At 40.2% G+C, this 17,305-nt stretch overlaps 1 protein-coding gene across 6 annotated transcripts in view; it reads left to right on the top strand.

Annotated features, from left to right (window-relative positions):
- The first annotated feature begins 3,989 nt into the window (after nucleotides 1-3,989).
- Nucleotides 3,990-17,305, top strand: part of LOC126190696 (putative methyltransferase DDB_G0268948) — a 125,323-nt gene continuing 112,007 nt past the window's right edge. Inside the window, exon 1 of one of the 6 annotated variants that reach the window (XM_049931158.1) lies at nucleotides 3,990-4,300. The gene's annotated coding sequence lies outside the window, so the exon portion shown is untranslated. Of the gene's footprint in view, nucleotides 4,604-4,629; nucleotides 5,303-10,980; nucleotides 11,100-17,305 lie in introns of those variants that run through there. The other 5 variants (XM_049931157.1, XM_049931154.1, XM_049931156.1 and 2 more) reach the window with 5 other exon arrangements.

The following is a 17,305-nucleotide window of genomic DNA, read 5'->3' on the forward strand; positions in this document are numbered from 1 at the left end:
ACTGTGCACCACATGAACATTTTAAGTTAATAACAGTTTAACTAAAGCCCGGTCCACACGCAATGATCTGTCTGCGCAGACATCGGCGCAGATGTCTGTACATACAAAAGATCGGTGCAAATGTGGTGTGTTCACACGACACAAACCCCAATCTACTATTGCCCGCCATCTGTCGATGTAGAAAAGAAATATCAGTGGCAACCGACTACGCTCCCCGTAAACGTCAAAAATTTAATTCAGTTATTTTGAATTATAGAAATGGAGGAAGTTCTGTTGTGGTCTGTTTTCGCAACTTGTGTTGCAAAAAACATTCAGAGCAACCGCAGGAAACAGAGAAAGCGGTCAAAATGGTGTAGACAGTGGCTGCTAAAGCGAAAGCAGTTTTCTCACGTAAATTTACTGCGAGATTTGCAGGGCGAACCTTAAGAAAGCCAAGCAGATCAAAATACCATAACGATGGCTGGTATACTTGATCTACTCCTACACCAGATATTCTAGATTTCTGAACTTTGGATTACTCTTTTTTTTTAATTACTGTTTCTCTGTTTGCCTAGGCGTCAACTGCCTGCAATTTTTCAATTAGAGCATTTTCAGTTAGAGGTTTCTATACGAGGTGCATTCAAGTTTTAAGGCCTCCGATTTTTTTTCTCCGGACTGGAAAGAGATAGAAACATGCGCATTGTTTTAAAATGAGGCCGCGTTCATTGTCAATACGTCCGAGAGATGGCAGCACCATACGGCAGATGGAATTTTACCGCCAGCAGCGAGAATGAGAACTGTTTTAAATACTTAAAATGGCGACGTTTTCCTTACTTGAACAGCGTGCAATCATTCGTTTTCTGAATTTGCGTGGTGTGAAACCGATTGAAATTCATCGACAGTTGAAGGAGACATGTGGTGATGGAGTTATGGATGTGTCGAAAGTGCGTTCATTGGTGCGACAGTTTAATGAAGGCAGAACATCATGTAACAACAAACCGAAACAACCTCCGGCTCGCACAAGCCGGTCTGACGACATGATCGAGAAAGTGGAGAGAATTGTTTTGGGGGTTCGCCGAATGACTGTTGAACAGATCGCCTCCAGAGTTGGCATTTCTGTGGGTTCTGTGCACACAATCCTGCATGACGACCTGAAAATGCGAAAAGTGTCATCCAGGTGGGTGCCACGAATGCTGACAGACAACCACACGGCTGCCCGTGTGGCATGTTGCCAAGCAATGTTGACGCGCAACGACAGCATGAATGGGACTTTTCTTTTCTTTGGTTGTGACACTGGATGAGACGTGGATGCCATTTTTCAATCCAGAAACAAAGCGCCAGTCAGCTCAATGGAAGCACTCAGATTCACCGCCACCAAAAAAATTTCAGCTAACCGCCAGTGCTGAAAGAATGATGGTGTCCATGTTCCGGGACAGCGAGGGTGTAATCCTTACCCATTGCGTTCCAAAGAGCACTACGGTAACAGGTGCATCCTACGAAAATGTTTTGAAGAACAAATTCCTTCCTGCACTGCAACAAAAACGTCCGGGAAGGGCTGCGTCTGTGCTGTTTCACCGAGACAACGCACCCGCACATCGAGCTAACGTTACGCAACAGTTTCTTCGTGATAACAACTTTGAAGTGATTCCTCATGCTCCCTACTCACCTGACCTGGCTCCTAGTGACTTTTCGCTTTTTCCAACAATGAAAGACACTCTCCGTGGCCGCACATTCACCAGCCGTGCTGCTATTGCCTCAGCGATTTTCCAGTGGTCAAAACAGACTCCTAAAGAAGCCTTCGCCGCTGCCATGGAATCATAGCATCAGCGTTGTGAAAAATGTGTACGTCTGCAGGGCGATTACGTCGAGAAGTAACGCCAGTTTCATCGATTTCGGGTGAATAGTTAATTAGAAAAAAAATCGGAGGCCTTTAGAACTTGATTGCACCTCGTATATTCCAATGAATTCACTAACAAACTCTCGAGAACACTGACGAGTATCAGCCATTTAATGCCCTGTGCACACAAATACAAACATTAGACTGAGCAACCAGCTGTTGCGCCAGATTTGCGGCGATCTCCTGTCCACACGCTCCAACTGTTTGCGCAGATGTGGTTTGAACCCAAAGATTTGAGAGGTTTCGCTCAAACCTCAAACTCCAACTTTCAGGTTTGCACACACCTCAGGTCGGTGCAAATGTTCTGTCCACACGCAACGATCTGTCTGCGCAGATGTGATGTGCGCAGACATTTGCGTAGACAGATCGTTGCGTGTGGACGGGCCTTTAGATTGACTTGAAATCGCCTCAGCCTGAGTTAATCCGTTTGGTAGCTCGAGTTGACCCATCTCCAGATGGCACTACAAGTCCACCAGTGTATCTGGTGAACAATACTGATTAAATAAAGTGTGCCTGGCGTCTGTGAGATGCCGCGTGACCAGTCCAGGGTTAAATATTTAAGATATTGAGCTTAAGTTGACCTGTCCTATATTACAAGTACACACTCTGTACATAATGTAATCAAGTAGGCTCAAATAAAAATCAGTCAATCACTCAATGAAGTTTGTTTTGGTCATTAATAAACTTTATCGTTGTTGGTTTCTCAATTCCGATATTCTACTCTGTGTCTTTGTAACTGTACTGGTGTCTCATAACCTCACTTTACCATACAGTAGCAGGCTTAAGTGAACTGACCTGATGAGACAATCAGTGTGAATACACCCTGACATAACGGTGATGTCACGTAATGATTCGTTAACGAGTAGTGTGAATCGGCCAATTGTGTGGTCATGAAAATCAGCATTGGTTATTAAACGAAATAATACTGTGTTGTATATCAGGATTATTATGAACTCTCTAAAGGAGCCCTCACACGTTCAGTAAGATTGTCCTACTGTCAATGTATTGATCGTCTGAGGGCGTGTATAGAAGTACCGTCAATAATAGAAAAATTGACGTGCAGTACTGATGGACTTCAAAATATTCTCAGTGTTGTTAATACATACTAGATATGTAAGGCCAAATATTACGGTTTGAATTATTCTCCATTCAGATGCTGACAGAGCTTTAGAAACCAGCCACTCGGCGTTAGTGCACACCATTTTTTTTTTTTAATACGCTGCTGTGTATATCGTACCTCGGATTCATTTTTTAAGAAGTCTTTTAACACGAAAGAATGTCAATAGGCCTATGCAAGGGAAATCATTGGGTATACCACTTTAGGATGGTTAACGGAGGATTCCCTGTGACACTGCTTACTTCCATAATTTGAAAGTATAGTCTAGATTGGTGTAATACATTGTGGAAAAACTATGCCATTTCGAAAAAATACGTCATATATCTGCAGTGACTAAATAAGAGGTCTGCGTAATACACCTCAGTTTCGCCAAATTATCTGCTTCTCTGTTTTATTAACGCTAATAACTTGACGTACGCTGGAGAGCTCACCGGAAAATAATTTATGAAATCTTTCAGGTCTGTGGTTCTGACTTTAGTTTGTAGTGGCCGCGGCTAGCAGTTCTGTATAGTGTAGTGGGCGAGTGTTTGGCGCATGTGTCGTGACACGAGTGTTCGATTTCGCGCCAAATTATTTCCGCGACGACCGGCCAGAGCGCTGTTTTTTGTCTATAAACTCCGTGCCGTTACTCTTCGGTTGTAACAATTTATATGTTCCTGTATACCATAAGTTTAGTTCAGCGATTTTGCATATCCCTTAGTAACATGTCAACAAGAGGCTTATCCGTTCTCTCTCTCGACTTTGTGCAGCATTTAAACGACGTTCTGTATTACCACAGTCTAACATATGTTAGATTGTGGTATTACTTGAGACCAACGAGTTAAAATAATTTTAACTCGTTGCTTGAGACCTACGAACGAAGAAAGTCATTGTCATCCCAGCAAAGAATATATAGCTTATGCGTTCTTTACTTTTATGTAAACACTAAACAGGCTGGCTAAGGGGTTGGACTCCCCACACACCCGAAAGTGAGAAAATTAACACGTGACGTGTCGCTGTGTTGAGTTGGTTGTACAACGTCTTAACCTTGTAAACTCGCGTTGTCAGCTGACAGTTTTGTCAGTGTTTTTGATAGTGTGAGGTCGCTTCAATATATTGAAGTTTTGACAAACTAGAATTGTGAATAAATATTGAACGTGTGCAGGTTCCTTTTAAATTGACTACTTGTACGTCCGTCACGTAAAAAAGGACGTAACTGTACACTGAAACCGTGTTGCGAAAGTAATGACATGTTTCAGATATGCTTCGAATAATCTGTCAGGCGTAAGGGCCACGCGTTTAAGTACCATAAAACATTTAATCTCTCTGTAAGTCTATAAAAAGTACACGTACACTGTAGTAAACTGAGCAAATTCATTTGGCGGCTTCTGTTCAGAGCGACGATAGTCTGGGTTACGTAAAGAATTTACGTCACTTAAGAATCTTTATCAAGGTACGGCTTCAACTCCATTGAATTCAGAAAAGCAACGCGGACCTTGACGAATCACGTTGTAAAGTGTTGTCACTCCCGTTACATTGAAAACCAAACCTTAACATCGAACCAAAAAGGTTCGTCCATTTCAAATGTTACGGTCTTCATACTTCACGGAAGTATTGTTTCTTAATGTAATGTAAGTGTCTTTGCACCGAAAACTGAAATTCATTGGACTTTGATATTACCGCCACGTTACATGTTACAGCATTTCCTTCTAGTTTCAGTACTTTTCTAATGACCTATCTTGTGCCGCACTTCTTTGAATAATCGCATATTGTATGTTTTTGTATGCTCCTGCGCAGCTGCCTTCCTATTCTCGATTTCCCGGAAAGTTATGAATGCAACCCGTGTATTGGGAAAGTAGCGATACTTGCTAGATGGCGAATTTCCGAACAAGTTAAGGGCGTAAATCTAGTCGAGAATGCTTTTTTGCTACTATTTCATTTAGTGTGTTGCATAACATCTCATGCCACGCATGAATATCAGTTTATAACGTACTAGAAGATCCAGATGGGGAAGAAGTTTTTGTCGCTTAGAATTGCAACTGAAATTATATAAATTATACTTTAGGAAGGAGACGTTCGCCAGGCAGTAGTGTTAAACTGAAAAAACTGCAGTCGAAATTGTTTTGTATTTCTCCATACGCAGTATGTAGCTGTAGCTTTAAATATTATTCCAGCAAGTGTCTACAGAATGTGGTGTTTTGCCCGAATTTATTTAAAAAAAGGCAAACAATGGCCAACCCACTGATTTCGGAAGGGGAGAGTTCCTCGATTTGAAGGATACAGCCATTAGATTGCAGACCTGGTTTACATTGGTCAGTTTTTTGCTTGAGGTAATGATCCTCATTACTTTCTTTTGCAATAAAAGCTCATTCTTGCAGCCTGCAGAATGGCTCCGCAGTAACAGTCCATAGCTGATGTGGCTGTGGAACATTATGTAGTATTCTGTTAGTAGATCCTGTTGTGATATTTCGCTTTTTAGTTTCCTCAAGAGGTATAAAACCTGTGAGAGTTTGGAATGTACATGGTCAGTGTGTTGTTGCCAGATTACCTTGGCATCAACGAAAAATCCACAGAAGCTTAACAGCTGCTGTGTCACCCAGTGCTCCAGTATCACTGAGGTTGCGTATCATTCTCTGTGTTTTATCTTCAGTAATGTTCATCTTGCTTATGATAAACTAGGCCTTGACCTCACCGAATAGGACATCTGCTTGTTGAACAGCCCGAACTACATTGAGAACATAGTTATCATTTGCAAACTGCAAGGTATACTCATTGGAGACTGTGGCATTAACGAAAATCAAGAGCAACAGAGACCGATTATGGATCTGTGTGGCACACTGTGTTTTAACTTGATTTCACTTTAGACTGCTCCTGGCACCAATACAATCTGCCATCTGTTATTTAGGTAGGATTCGAGAGTTTGTAGAACAGCTCCCTCAGTGCCATATGATTTTAGCTTGCTGAGCAGGGCCTTAAGTGGGATACTATCAACTGCCTTGATAGGGACACAAGAGTATCAGTGCTACTGACTCCTCGTCTTCAAAACCCTGACTTGTATTTGTAACTTAGTTAAGTACTGCTGTTCTAGTTAACTTGCCCTTCAAAATCTATACTGCTTATCACAAAACAGGTTATTTCCTTCAAAACAACTTAACAGCTGATCTCGCATTATAGACTCCCATCACCTTAGGTAGCTCTGGTATTGTAGATACAGTCCTATAGTTTGACACTTCATGTGGGTTACCTTTTTTCATAAACTGGTAGCGGTACTTCAGGAAGTCTGGAAATTCTCCAGAATGGAGGCACTTCCTTGTTGCTATTGCCAGTGGGCGAGCAATTTCAAACATTACAGTTTAATGTAATTGGATAGATAGAAAATGTACACATTAGGCAGTGGTAGAACTCTCACACAAAAGGAGGTTATAGTTAGGCAAGCTTTCGGAGCCAGTGGCTCCTTCTTGAGGCAAAAGGTTTGGAGGGGAAGGAAGAGGGGTGAACGAAAAGGACTGGAGAGGTCAAGGAAAAAGGGGTGGATTTTGGGAAAGTCACCTGGAAGCGCAGGTAAGGGGAGACTTACCAGATGGGGCGAGAAGGAAAGACTGATTGTAGGGGACCACACCACTCAAGATTTGAAAACCTGAGAGCTTAAAGGTCGAAGACAGGGTTACATTAAAGACAGTTATTACTGCTTAAACATGGTGCACAAGTTAATAAGAGTGAAGAGCTAAGTGTATTGTATGTAACAGAGGTGGGAGGGGGTGGCAAAAAATAGCCAGGTAAGAAAATGAAAGATGTAGAAAATGAAAACAGAATGAAGAAAGGAGTAGTTACTGTGAAGAACTGCTGAGGTAGAAGACATTAACACAAGTTAAGGCCAGGCGGGCAGTGAGAACCAAGAACATGTAGTGATAGTTCCCACCTGTGGAGTTCCAAGAAAGTGGTGTCTGGGGAAGAATCCAGATGGCCCATTTGCTAAAACAGGTACCAAGGTCACAATTGTCGTGTTATAAAGCATGCTTTGTAACAGAATACTGTGTGTTGCCAGTATACGCCCTCTGCTTATGCCCATTCGTCTGAACTGATAATTTGGTGGTAGTCATGCCAATATAAAAGGCCGAACAGTGTTTACGTAACAGCTAGTATATGATGTGTCGTTTCACCGGTGGCTCTCTCTCTGATAGTATGCTTTTCATCGGTTAAAGGGCTGGTATAGGTGGTGGTAGGAGGGTGCATAGGGCAAGTCTTGCAGCATGGACGGTCACAGGGTTAGGAGCCTTGGTTCTCACCACCCACCTGGCCTTAATTTACGTTAATGTCTTCCACCTCAGCATTTCTTCGTAGCAACTACCTCTTTCTTCACTCGGACGTTTTAGTTTTCTATATCTTTCATTTTCTTATCTGTCTATTTTTTGCTGCCCCCTCCAATCTCTGTTACATACAATACACTTAGCTTTTCATCTTAATAATTCGTACACCATGTTAAGCAGTAATCTCTGTCTTGCATATTACCCTGTCTTCCACCTTTAAGAGCTCAGGTTTTCAAATATCATCCGGTGCAGTTCCCAACAATTATTCTTTCCTTCTCAATCTGAATGGTAACTCTCCCCTGACCCTCACTTCTAGCAGACTTTCTTGAAATACACCCGTTTTCGTAGACCTGTCCAGTCCTTTTCCTTCACTCCCTCTTCCTTCCTCTTTAACCCTCCTGCCTGAAGAAGGAGCCACTGGTTCTGAAAGCTTGTGTAATTATAACCTCCTTTTATGTGTGTGTTCTGCCACCACTTGGTGAGTAGATTTATTATCTATTCAGTTACATTACTTTGTAAAAAATTGATTGCTTTCATTATTATACAGACTATACTTTGTAATGTAGTATGGGATGTGCCATAAATACCTGGGATCCCTGAGTGTTTGTAGTTTTTACTTGTTTTATGCCTTTTGGATACTCTTTTTTCCACATTACGATGCTGCATTTGCTTCCAAATTTCACAGCAAATGCCGTATCTGTGCCAAATATAGGAGTTTTTTTGTACTGTGCTTTCTGCTGTGTTTAAAACATATTCATTAAATCTGGACTGCAAGAATTAGAGCAAGAGTTGGGCTTTCGCCTGTGTTCATTAACCAGGTACCACACTACCTTGCAAGGATAATGAGCTTTTTCAATAAATCTGAAATTGCTTTCTTTTTTTGCTTTCTCTACTTCTCTTCTGTACATCTTTTTGGTCTGTAAATAATTGTAGTATAGTCTTTTTGTTAATGTTAATACCTTCAGTGGCTTTGACTTTATCCTTTAATAGTTGTATTTCAGCTAATCTGGAGGTATACCCGCTCTTTGGTGTGACAGATTTCTCTGTGTATTTTGATTTGGCAATTCGGTACCTCGTGGGTTTTAGTGGAAAACTTTCATAAAATTTCGCTTTAAGAGTCTGGAAATTTGAATGCATCATTTGGTGCCAATACTTTAGACATTTGATGCTAATCTGTAAAAGACACTTTACTTATGGAATAATAATCATTTTTCTGTGTAATAACCCTAATTCCGATTATGTAATTTGAATGCCAACTGGAAATTTATTGTGTATGTATTGAGTTTGTCCATAGCTTCATGATTACAGCAGTTTTAGCTGCAAGCATAGGATCAATTACACTAACTTTGTAGTCTCAACTATTTAGGTTTGTGACAATTGTACCAAGGCAGACACCTCCTCTTGTCAGTTGATATTTTACCACAGATAGTCCATAGCTGCTTAATAAGTACATCAAAGTGCTCTCTTCGTCACTGCCTTCCCCCGTATGGATGTTGAAGTCTCCGTATAAGACAATTTTTGCTCCTAGAACCAGTAAATGACAAGAATAGCTTTCCAATTTGTTCAAAATTGCCATTTGGGAACAGTGCGTAGAAACAACAATTAAGTTAGTGTCTGGCAGCCTCAAAGTTGCCAAATCTAGATCGAAGTCCACACAGAAGTTATTTATGTCAATTTTCTGAGCACTGGGCTTACTATTTGCATACGCAGACACACTACCACGGATAGAAGTTTGTCTACACCATGGTCTCACTTCCTCAACACACAGTGATGATGTATCGAGTTTTGTTGTCAGGCACCGCTCATGTGCACTGGCTGTAACTAAGCCCATTTTTTCAGTGGTGACATTTCCTGTTCTACTGGAATATTCTTTGCCGTGGGAGTTTATCTCACTGGAGCACTGGGCATCATCTGGAATGAAAAACATCATAATGCTCTTGGGTCATACATTGCTGTCCATTATTTTATCTTGTATGTCGAAATGAACACAAAGATTGAAGCTGTTATTTAATTCCTTTGATTACAGTTTATCAACTATAAAATTGTTATGTGTTTTGTCAGAAGTTAGTTACAGAATCAGTTTTGGCTAGAACTAGACTCTCTTTTTTCCCCATACAGCATTCCATTTTCTTTGCCAGTAGTACCTATTATGACATTACTTCTATTTTTAGTACTGACATTTCCAAGAGTAGGCTTCAAAGTAGGCCATTCTGTTCACCAGCTTTCCTATTTTGTAGCACAGCCATGTATGACGGTTTATTTCCTTTTGCTGTGCCTGCAATGGTTTTGACCAATTTGTTTCTTCTGCCTCTCTACTTGTTGTTCACTTCCTGCAAGCCTGTATTTTTGCCTTCTATAGAGTTAATGTCCAGCAACTTTTTAACATCTGTATTCAGTTTGTTGTCATTGACAGATTTTGTGTTACTGACGCACTTGTTGTTTACGCTTGAAATGGTTGCCGCTGCAGAAATATCTGGATCTTCATCAGCATTTTTTCTTGGAAAATTACCACCTGATGATTTCGCAGATTGTTTACTAGCTACTGTTTTGATTGCTGCTTCTATGATGTCCCTCAGTCATAGAGTAGTGAGGTTTACCTGTTCAGTTTCACTCATCATATGTGGCTCATTATTTTATTTTCAACAACCTTTAAGCATTGTTTTTCCATGCTTCTTGAAGATCATTCAGAGGGCGTTTCTCGAAGACCCCTGAGAGGGCTCATGGCTCTTGTGTGAGTTTGTGTATGGCACACACAGACCCCGAGCTATTGTTGCACTTTCTTCCTTCCAGGGCTGCATTCACTTCCACGTTCCCCTCCCTATTTATTCTCACTCCGGAGATACGGAAGTGTCTAATCCGCCCATTTGCTTTGACCCATGACGTCACAAATATGGCGGAAACGACCATAAACCACGATTCCAATATGGCGCATATAAAGTCGTTACGTACACATTATGAAGACGAAAATACATCGAAAAATAAACACACACACGTTCCACAAAAAGCCTAATGACACTAATGGGACAAGCGTGGAAAATGGGGGTTTTTGGGTGGGGACAAACTAAATATAAACAAATTGAGACACCCACCCCCATACAAAACCTCGCAAAACGACGAAAAAAACTGACATCACAAAACTCCCCAAATACCACTCAACACAATATCATCTGGAATCGGACACTTCCCTTGACCTATATAGCTCAACAGCAGCTTCTGATCACAAAAATTGGGATCGAACACTTCCCTTGACCTATATAGCTCAACAGCAGCTCCCGATCCCATAAATTAGGATCAAACACTTCCCTTGACCTATATAGCTCAAAAACATCTCTCAATTCCAACTTTCACAGCCACACATTGGTATCGAACACTCCCCTTGACCTCTATAGCTCAACAGCAGCTCCCGATCCCATAAATTAGGATCCAACACTTCCCTTGATCTATGTAGCTCAAAAACATCTCCCAATACCAATACCAGCGTTCACAGCCACACATTGGGATCGAACACTTCCCTTGACCAATATAGCTCAAAAACGTCTCCCGGTACCTGTTCTTTACTCTTCCTGCCACTTCAGTGTTCCTTTTGCCTCTTTGTTTGCCCATTTTCCTTTCCCATTGACTGAACTATGATGTTTGTGTTGTTCCTCCATTAGTTTCTGTCACCTTAGATCGTGAGACCGATGACCTCACTGTTTGGTCCCTCATCTCCTCCCCCAATCATCTGACCAGTCAACGCTTCTTCACTTAGTGGCAACAACATTTCTAACCTACAGTTTGTGACAATCACAGAATCAAGTTTTTCTTTTATTTGTTTATAATGGTAAGTTGTTTCACTATTTAAGTAAGATTACTCACTATTGCAACTATGTCACCACCAACTTGCTGTCATGAACTCCATTAAGACCTCACATAAAGTATAATCTTAAATAAAGTCTCATATGATGCACAGGAATGTGTTGTAATATGAATTTTGCTGTAGAACTCTTTACCAGATACTTAAACAGCTAGCTATTTCATTGTTTTTCTGCAAAAGGAAGAAAAGACCATTTACTGCAGCTAATCATTCAGTAGATTTGTTTCTTTCTTGCTTAAAGCAATTCAGAACTCTGCACAATGGATTGCATTTCCCACTTTTCTCATGTGAGTGATAGTCAATGCTTTATTTCCTAGAAGGCTGTTATATGTAATAGTATTATCTGTGTATTACACAAGAGGCCAAATATTTCAAATTTAAGATCATTCGAATTTTGCTTAGTCTGTGCAGAAATAGCAGAAAGAAAGAATTCCACTTCTGTTAGTAAGAAATATTCAATGTAATAATTGTAGTGTTGAGCTATTAATGTGGACCAATTTATTATTTTTTTTCACTAAGCAGCAGTACAGCATGTGTGGTGCTCGAGAGAGAACTATGATAGACTTAGATTTGCTGTAAAGTCAGTCACGTCATAGAGTTATTTTAATTCAAATATAAGCACTTATCTGAACCTTACAGTATGGCTTTTTCTGAAATTTATATGTATTCTTGGAAAGTAGCTTAATAGCTACTCCAGAAAAGTCACCACTTTTCAAATGTTTTGTCTTTTGCTGTCCTCTATTATGCATCATATGGTCATACTGTTGAATGCTGCCACTGATAAGAATCCAATATTGACAATATAGTCAATTAAAATGGCAAACATATAACAGCTGCTTGGGGCACCAAACTGAGAGGGGCATTAGAGGTGCCCCTAGAGCAAAACCTGTATATTCGTACATCAAATTAACACTGAAAACAAACATTTTCCAAGGTCGTTAGACTTACATTTATTTTTAAAGGAATGGCAACTAATTTATGAGGGAGGAACACAAGGGGCTGGGGGGAAACCAAATGATGCGTTGCTTGTGTGACATAATTTAAGTGAGAGTGCCAAATTATATGTTGCTTGTATGGAAAAATGTTCTTGAACCAGCCCTGGACAGAAGAGATGCACTGCCCTAAGGCTTAACCACAAGTTTGAGTGTGATCATGACTGCTAGTTGTCTGATTGGAGTGAATCCTTTGCCTGCTCTTCCCCTTCGGTTTTAATAGTAGTATTATTTCTGCTTTGAAGTGACTGTTGGAGTGGGGTGAAGGGGAGAGGGGGGGGGGGGAGAGAGGGAAGTCAGATCAGGGCTCTTTGTAAGGGAAGGGTGATGTAACGATCATGGAAGATGCTGTCTTGTTTGTGGCATTATAAAAAATTTAAAATTAATTAAATAGCAGTCAGCTTGTGCTATAAAAAAGACAACAGTAGAAACAAGATATTATAAATGTTTTTTGTTATTGCCCTCTTGATACTAAGGCCAAATAACATTGGTATTGGTATGAGGCCTTTGAATAAATTAACAATAAAAACTTGAAGGTAGCAAAACTGGGCGTATAACATATGACTATTTCACAGTCTTCATCATACGTCGAAGATATATGCATTTTTAAAATAAAGCATTCTATTCTGTCTAAAATTTCAGCAGCAGTTACTTGATTTTTGTTTGTTTGTTTGTTAGTGGAGTCATTCTGTGTAAAATCATTCAGTCCATCTCATCCGTCATTTCAGATTTGAATGAAACTTGGCATATTTATTCAGTCCATACTGAATTTTTGCATTCTGTCTCTGTTTTCATTTTAAGGCACTACCAAGCCTGGAAGTTTTCCTGTTGTTAACATTACGATGGCACAAAATGACACTTGCTAACATTTTGAAAAGCAAATTAGCATTTTCTTTTTCTTTATTTATTTATTTATTTATTTGTACTTATCATCCAAACTGTGTGTATGAAATTTGGTGGTTATACACTTCATAGTATAAAGATTTTAAAAATAAGCAACTCTTATCTCTAAGTAAAACCATTATGAGAAAAAAGATGCATACTTACATCTTTTTTATTTTTTTTTTTAAAATCGCCATTACATTGAATACTGATAATACCAGTACCGCATAAAGGTAAAGAGACATGGACTATTACCTGGGAAAATAAAATTAGTAGGGATTTTCTTCCTTTATTATGTTTTTCCTGCTGTATAGGAAATTTTAGCTCATTCCTCATTCAGTTGTTTCATAAAATATGTTGTTAAAATGTCAGTAAAAATATATTTTTTGTACTTTCTCATTCTTTCCAATGTTGTATTATTTCTGGTTAAACATATTTTGTTTGAAAAACAAGTACCAGTAACAATTGGTGTAGTGTGGCATGTTGTTCATTCAGAATAACAGGTTACACTTCTTTCCCTCAAGCTGATGGAACATGTTCTTGTAGAAACATTGTTTAGGTAGTTAGTATGTAGATAACTTTCCACTGTGCACATGCTGGTTTAATGGGTGTACAAATGTGGAGGGAGACATGCAAGCACTGAATGTCACTGAGGTGCAACTGCGATTGAGTGTCTCCACCTTCTGTGAAGGGATCAGTTATTCTTTGACATTGTGGCTTGGTGATGTTTTGGAAGACAGAGAATAAGAGGTGCTGCCAACAGTGACAGCAACTGGAAAATAGTTGATAGTGGCTTCAAAGAAATGCCATTCTATTCTGTTTTAAGAGTCTGTTCAGAGATGTTCTGTTTTACTGATTAATAAGAGAGCTGTTCACCCAGCATTATAGTTGTTAAATTGGAGCAAGAGAAGAGTTGATGAAAGACATTTATGTCATTCAGCAGCTTGAATACTTTGAAGCTCTCATCCAGCCCTCAGCTCTCTGCAAGGATGGGAGGAAAGAAGATTAGGGTTTAACATCCCATCAACATCATTATCATTAGAGATGATCAGCCCTTTTCAGACAGAGGAAGAGTCACATGGCTTGGTGGCACAGCATAACAGGTTGCATCAAAAAAATTCAAGAGAGGTGACTGTACAAGGAAGTAATTAAGGTAAAAAGTATCCAAGATAACATCAAGGTGGCAGATTGTTTGGAAGAGAACATTGAAATTACATTCCATTGGCTAAAGGCATCCTAAATGTCAGAGCAATTGGTAACAGTTGTTTCTATTCAGAGAGGTGTGGCACAGGATTTACCTAGCTTCTGCAGAGCTGCCTATGTGACAATGCTTAATTGTGCTTGTTTTTGTTTGGTACTGGAGTTTTTGTGTGGAAAAGTTGTGTGTGTTATTAAGCATCCTTGATTGAGTTGTGTGACTGGTGAAGACTGAATTCACATGTTGCAGTAATAACTCTTTGTTTATTAATCTTGAACTAACCTCAGTATAGCTTTATTGGACGACAGTCCACACAAGAGTACAACTGAAAAATCCACCTTGACAACATACAGCAGGTGCCTACTGTGGTGAGGTCCACATTCATCGGATGTGGTTGTGAGCAGAGAGGTATCGTGGATGATCAACGGCATTGTACCACAAGATTGTGAGCTCTGGGCTGTTATGACAGAGGTCCAGGCACAGGAGTGACCGATGGATGTCCAGCAGCTGACGATCCTGGTAAATGCGCGAAATGGCGCTATCTGATGGTAGCAGCAGTGGCAGGTACTGTGGTCCAAAGCATAAAAGTGTGGGTGGCAGCAGTCAGTCCGGAGCCCAGAGCATAACTCACTGTCAAGGAGCTGAGCAACAACCTAAGTACTCATTGGCATAGGAACACAGTTGCGGAGTCAAATGGACATGTGACTGCATGGAAGCAAATAGGTGGCTGTGGCTGCGACACTGATTACAACAACCTGTGCACCATTCATTGGCATGGTTTGTGCCCACAGATTCTATTGTGGCTGCAGGAGGCTTGATGATAAACAGCCTAGCAAATGTTTTGTTGACAAACAACCTCCTGGGGTAAAGCTGGGCCCACACTTGGCACCTGGCCTTCAAATTACAGCCATGAGTGTGATGGCTGAATATGCAGGGCTCTAACCCCGCATATGCTACATTTTAGTTTCAGGTTTTACATACAGATATGGCTGTATATGTTTTTTGTTCTTCATTTCATGTTTGTCTGCTGTTGAATATAAGTACTCTAGAGCTTCTATCTCATTATATCTCAAATGAATGATGAAAAAATTACTACTTTTGTCATCAGAGCACTAATGTATAAAAAATTCTTTTTGCATCAAAACAATTAAGAGATATATTTATATATGTGAGATGATTCTCTGAATTATGAATTTGTATTTGCATTGTCCATCATCGAAGATAATTGCATCATGTGGATATCGACACAGACCACATGTCTCATAAAAACTTGCGCTAAAAAAAAGAATGACAGAAAATTAAGTAACTCATGTGAACAAGACATCAATGTATTTAAATTATGGACAGATAAAGATGAACTTTATTTCTAAAAAAAATGAAATTCTACAAAAAATGTTGTGACCCATACAAAAAAATATAAACCTGTTAAGAAAACAGTAAGAGTTATTCTCTCTACAACAGAACCTGGGTGCTTTTCTCTCAAACTGATTAAAACTATAATGAGGAGAAACATTTTATGCATCTTGTCATAAAACATTGTTTAATACCAATGATGATGATTACGGTATTGATGAATACTTTGAGGAGAGTGACAACACAGAAATGACACTCACAAGGAGTAGTGATGGATACTTTTAAATACTGTTTTCACATACCTAGTGTGCTCAGCTATGATATTATATGCCCTTATTGAGGACTGCAAAAAGGAGTATCCAAAAGTTAAACTTTAATACTTAGAGGAAAAATAAAATTGCTTGAAGTACAAGGAGGACAATAGAAGAGAAAGCTTGGTGCTTTATAACATAGGGAACAATTTTCACCAAGCTCCAAAGCAGTAGTAAATGCAGTTGGTATCCCCACAACACTGAACTGGTATTGACAAAAAATTTAACCCTTTCAGCCCCTCTGGCTACAATTGTGTACATTAGCTTTTAATGTGTCTTTTCTGCTACCCGTGGTCTAGGGGTAGCGTCTTTGATTCATAATCAAAACGTCTTTGGTCCTGGGTTCGATCCCCGCCACTGCCTAAATTTTGATAAATAATCAGCATTGGCGGCCGAAGACTTCCGGCGTAAGAAGTCAGCCTCATTCTGCCAACGGCCTTGTCAAAGAGGGCGGAGGAGCGGATAGAGGTTCAGGGCACTCTCTTGTCCTAGGGGTGGGAAATTGCCTCTAAAGGCGGAAGAATCAGCAATGATCAACGACATGAGGATGCAGAAGGCAATGAAAACCACTGCATTAAAGACACGTAACGTGTATCCACAGGACATGTGGCCTGTATTTGAAGAAGTGTCATGATGATCTCTCCATTGGCAAAAGATTCCGGAATAGTCCCCCATTCGGATCTCCGGGAGGGGACTGCCAAGGGGGAGGTTACCATGAGAAAAAGATTGAATAATCAACGAAAGGATAACGTTCTACAAGTCGGGGCGTGGAATGTCAGAAGCTTGAACGTGGTAGGGAAACTAGAAAATCTGCAAAGGGAAATGCAAAGGCTCAATCTAGATATAGTAGGGGTCAGTGAAGTGAAGTGGAAGGAAGACAAGGATTTCTGGTCAGATGAGTATCGGGTATTATCAACAGCAGCAGAAAATGGTATAACAGGTGTAGGATTCGTTATGAATAGGAAGGTAGGGCAGAGGATGTGTTACTGTGAACAGTTCAGTGACCGGGTTGTTGTAATCAGAATCGACAGCAGACCAACACCGACAACGATAGTTCAGGTATACATGCCGACGTCGCAAGCTGAAGATGAACAGATAGAGAAAGTGTATGAGGATATTGAAAGGGTAATGCAGTATGTAAAGGGGGACGAAAATCTAATAGTCATGGGCGACTGGAATGCAGTTGTAGGGGAAGGAGTAGAAGAAAAGGCTACAGGAGAATATGGGCTTGGGACAAGGAATGAAAGAGGAGAAAGACTAATTGAGTTCTGTAACAAGTTTCAGCTAGTAATAGCGAATACCCTGTTCAAGAATCACAAGAGGAGGAGGTATACTTGGAAAAGGCCGGGAGATACGGGAAGATTTCAATTAGATTACATCATGGTCAGACAGAGATTCCGAAATCAGATACTGGATTGTAAGGCATACCCAGGAGCA

This window comes from Schistocerca cancellata, chromosome 6, assembly GCF_023864275.1.
Source record: "Schistocerca cancellata isolate TAMUIC-IGC-003103 chromosome 6, iqSchCanc2.1, whole genome shotgun sequence".
Taxonomy (NCBI): domain Eukaryota; kingdom Metazoa; phylum Arthropoda; class Insecta; order Orthoptera; family Acrididae; genus Schistocerca; species Schistocerca cancellata.